This window comes from Austrofundulus limnaeus, unplaced genomic scaffold, assembly GCF_001266775.1.
Source record: "Austrofundulus limnaeus strain Quisiro unplaced genomic scaffold, Austrofundulus_limnaeus-1.0 Scaffold357, whole genome shotgun sequence".
Classification (NCBI taxonomy): domain Eukaryota; kingdom Metazoa; phylum Chordata; class Actinopteri; order Cyprinodontiformes; family Rivulidae; genus Austrofundulus; species Austrofundulus limnaeus.
Genome location: NW_013952759.1, coordinates 74712 through 79354, shown reverse-complemented (window position 1 = coordinate 79354; position 4643 = coordinate 74712). Strand labels below are relative to the sequence as shown.

The window sequence follows — 4643 nt, the reverse complement described above, 5'->3', positions numbered from 1 at the left end:
GTGTGTGTGTGTGTGTGTGTGTGTGTGTGTGTGTGTGTGGTGGGGTTCCTGTTCATAGGAGCTCTGACGTTGATGAGGTTCTCTATACATCTATGTCATCATTGTCCCCAATGCAGAATTCAGCTACAACACTGGTGGTGGGGTGGGGGCAGATACAAGGCTGAAGAGAACTTCACACCATGAGTCGAGGCTGCTRCTGATGATTTCACAGACTGTGCATGTGAGAAAACAGCACACAACATTAGTGAAATGTGGTTATGGGCAGAATCATCTGTGGCAAGTCTATAGATAGCTGATGTGACGTCTGTCTCTTAAAACAGATCCCAACTTTGGCATCGAAGCAGTGAGAGACACAGAAACTCCAAAGTGACGCACCAATTAGGCCCTTAGGCTTCTGTCACAATAGCTTGGAGTTGTCCGAATACGTTGGCATGTTTTGAAAACTTTTTACATGAGTCAAAACAGGAAGTAACGGTAAAAGAACTGTACTTTCAATGTATAGCGCCTTTCTATCCAACCAGGATACACAAAGYRCYATACTCTACAACAGGGGTGGGCAATCCTGGTCTTCGAGGGCCGCAGCCCTACAGGTTTTATGTTTTTCCCTGCTCCAACACACCTGATTCAGACATTAAATTACCTCTTCCAAGTTCTACAGTATGGAGGACCCAAACTGACATAACTAGAAAAAAGGCAGAAATATATAAATGGACCATTAAATAAATTCAATTAAAAATGTGCCAATTAAATTAAAAAGGAGAGCTTTTCCTCACGTTTTATAATTTAATTGACCTTCATATTTATTTTATTAGCAACACAGAAAACGCCCAGCCGACATCAGTTCACCTGCCCATGACAAAGGAATCACATAAAAAAATACTGCACAGCGCAGGAAGAGCAGTCGACTTTTTCACACATGTGCTGCTACAGTCTCGACTAACACTCGACTAAATCATTCCATTCTCTGCATAACTTTAGACTAAGATGAAAGAAACATCTTACATACACATTTACTAAAATATTGTAAAACATTTGGTTCTCTACAGCAACTTTTAGACAGTAGAAGTAGTAGGTTTTAATGCTAATGAACGTTAATACCATTAATATAAGTTTTCTTAAAACCCATCACTTGTTTTATGGGTTGTCCTGCATGACCCCAGCTTTGGTAATCAAAGTGACTGACATTATTTTCTCACAGCCACATACCTTTGACACCATAAAATACCAGTCAGATAACAAGATAGTTGCATCTAAGAACTTGTAGGCGCCTGACATCATCCTCCAGACAGCAGTTCTTTAAGTTATATAATCTCTAGATATTAATACTCATTTTTCCTGCAGTGAGCGAAGAGGCCAGCTGTGAACAAGGACAGATCTGGAGCATGCTGTTCCTTCACACATGCAGGGTCTCAGTCCAGCACTTGTGATYTCCAACAATAGACCCACTTTAAGGTGAGGAAATTCTGCTGCAGTCACCCAACTATGAGAGAAAAACGGGGGCTGGGAAAATCCAGAGCAGCAGATCCTTCACTGTGTTCACTATGAATCGGCAAAATTATTCAGCTGTTACCACGGGATTAACAAACAGCAGGTTTCCCCCACTGGCAACAACTATGCAGAGGCTGTGCATTCACAAGGCATGAAAGCCAAACACTGTTTCTTTAATTAATAATTTTGACTAAGGGTGGGAGAGGTGACTGTTTCGGCTCCACCCACTGCTCGTGTTTTGTGCAAAAACCTCAACAGCCTTTTGAGGAAACAAAGGTTTTCCCGGAAGTTCTGGTCCCCACAGGGTCTTATACATCCAAAATAATAAATATGTGCACTTTCAGGGTAAAGCAGGTTTTTTTCCCCTTTGAAAATACCGAGCATTTGCTGTATGTTACATCAAACATCTGCTACAGAACCAGTARTGAGAGAAATATTTGGCATAAAACGCAGAACAGCATCAACTGCTGAAGTAACGTATGTCTGAGTGCATCACCTTCACTGCTGCCTGTCCAAAAAAACAAAAGCACTAGTGCAAAGCTGAGTTCTCAGAAGTTCAAGTTTAAGCAACCAAGAAGGTTTTTTTTACTTCTTGGACAAGGTGTTCTTGTTTTATCTTTAATAAGATATTTCTTATGTTTCGGGTTTAATGTTAAATGTTCATCATCTTTAACCTCCTCTTGTTTGTTGGTGCAAACTGCATTTTATATTACTGATTAAATGAGTTTTGAAGAACTAAATTTGAATTGTTGTTGATCATTACACCAATTTGCCCCCAAGATTTCAAAGAACTTTGTTTAAAATGTTGCCAAATGTTGTTTGAAGTGAATTCAAGCTGCCTGCAAAATTTTAATTYACCACTAAAACGATTTTAATGGGTCAACTTTTGGAGCCAACCCAATTCAAGATGGCCACCACACCCAGTCGATTTTAAACCAAAGAAATGAAATTTTAATAACATTTACTTCAAATGTTTACTTCATTACCTTCACAAAAACTTTGACAGGTTATAAAATTCACACAGTACACCATATGGTGCTGAAAATGTTTGACTTTTTTCAAGTTTTACCTAAAATGARGTGTTTTTTTCTGGACTTTCCTGAGTTCAGTCTCCGCATCAAACATCCTCCTGATCACTGGAGCTCAGCCTCGGTCCTGTGGATGAAAAATCGTTCTCCTGCCAAACCTCGCTGAGGAAATGAGCCGTGTCAAAAAGACACAGAGCACAGCTGTCAGAGTGTGAAAACTTCTGGTCAGCTCCTGATGGGTAATTCAACATGCAACTCACTTCAACAACTGACAGGATGGCACTGCTGTTCTGTTAYATATTTAATTATATTGCATTCATTTTGTTTCACTACGCTGACTCCACTTCCTTTATTGTTTCATAAATTCAGTCAGATGTTTCCTGTTTATTTGAGTTAGCTTGCAAACGTGCGTTCATWGTCTAAATGTATTTTTGGACCCAACGGTTTTGGGGATTTTGTGTTGAATCCCTGAGAGCTGCATACGTTTAAAATCCTTTCTTTTTGTTTCCTTTGTTGAAACAAAATGAGTTTGAAATTTGATAAAACTTCACCAATAAATGATCGTAGAAATAAAGATCTACAGGCACTTTCAGTCCGACACATTCAGAGGACTCTCTGATGGAGTCTTCTCAGTAAACATCTTATCTTTACCAGCTTCTTTTATGGTTTCGTTTACAGATAGTTTGGCCTCCCTTCACATCCAATGATCTGCTTTTCRCTCCATGATCCACAATGTGACCGGATCGTGACAATCTTGGAAAATTATGATGCTGCTGCAGACAATACTCATCCAGTTCATCCATCCATCCATCCATTATCTTTGGATAAATATATGCTAAATAAAGATATGATGAATATTGTTCTTACTTCCAGATTACAGGGTTCACCAGTGCCCATGTCCAGAGGTCACTGTGCAACAGACGGGTACACCCTGGACAAGTTGCAAGTCCATCACAGGGAAGCATAGAGACAAACAATTGTTCATGCTCACAATTCGGTACAATCTAGGTGACCTAACGTTTATGTTTTTTATTTGTGGAAGGAAGCTGGAGAAAACCCACGCATGCATGGTGAGAACATGCAAACTTTACCCAGAAAGGTACCTGTCTGAAATTTGATACGGCAACATTCYTACTGAAAGGCAACAGCTCTGCTAGGATAACAAGAAAAAAAAGTTGAATTCAGTCCAGACCAAATTCAAATCCAATCACAGTCAGTTCTGCCCACATAAAAATGCCAATTAGTAAAAGTTACATATTAAGTCAACATATTAACTGTAATATTTAATTTCAAGCTCTTCTTGTCATCCAATTTTTCCACAACTTTGCTATAGGAAAAGGTAAAAAGTAAGCTGAGAAATTTATTAAAGCTATAAAACTTAAGTATGACCTCACAACGGTTTACTGTTTAAAGCGATGCTGTTTGCAGGGTGGTTTTCCAGGCTGAATCATCAGAATTACTGTCAAATTACAAAACATGGGTCATGGGAAAATCGCTCCATGGAGAAGGCCCTATTTCTTTACATAAAATGTAGTCAGCCTCAGCTGAGTATTGATCATTTCATAAATAAATAAAAAACCAGCTTTATTGATGAGATTAACAAAATCTTTGTACTGATGGCCTCAGGGCTGTATTGACGACTTGTGTAAACTAGCCAATGGACTGAGTAAGACTGAAAAGTCCAAGAAATGACACTGTCAGCTTATCCTCAGCTTTTTCCATGATCTCATTAGAAAACTCGATAAAGTTCAGAAAAGGTGGTCAGAAGAAACTGTGAGGACTTTGATCCGACAACTTTTACACTAAGCTCTGATGCACAAGAGACATTTTTAGAAAMAAGCCACCATGGAAACTTCTATGTATTTTCATTACAGAGTGCACATTCTTTTATTTTAAAATATCATACTTTTCCATCCGTTCCTGTCCGTTTGTTGACTTAAACAGAGCTGACTTGCAAGTGAGTGACTTGGAGTTCAATATCTTCTCCAACAACATGCTGGTTCATGAACAGACTGGACTGAGTTGTTTGTGAGGAACTGATAATACTCAGAGCAAGATCTGTTTTTAAACCGTAGTCATTTCTTAATGTAGTCAACATTGTCTTTTAACAAAATACCTAATGAATCA

The 4643-nt window shown here is 38.8% G+C and overlaps 1 long non-coding RNA gene across 1 annotated transcript; it reads left to right on the top strand.

Annotated features, from left to right (window-relative positions):
- The first annotated feature begins 1192 nt into the window (after nt 1-1192).
- LOC106528039 (uncharacterized) lies at nt 1193-3373 on the top strand. The gene is made up of 3 exons (XR_001311460.1): nt 1193-1452; nt 2598-2755; nt 3195-3373. It is a non-coding gene; the product is annotated as an uncharacterized LOC106528039 (long non-coding RNA).
- The last annotated feature ends 1270 nt before the right edge of the window (nt 3374-4643 follow it).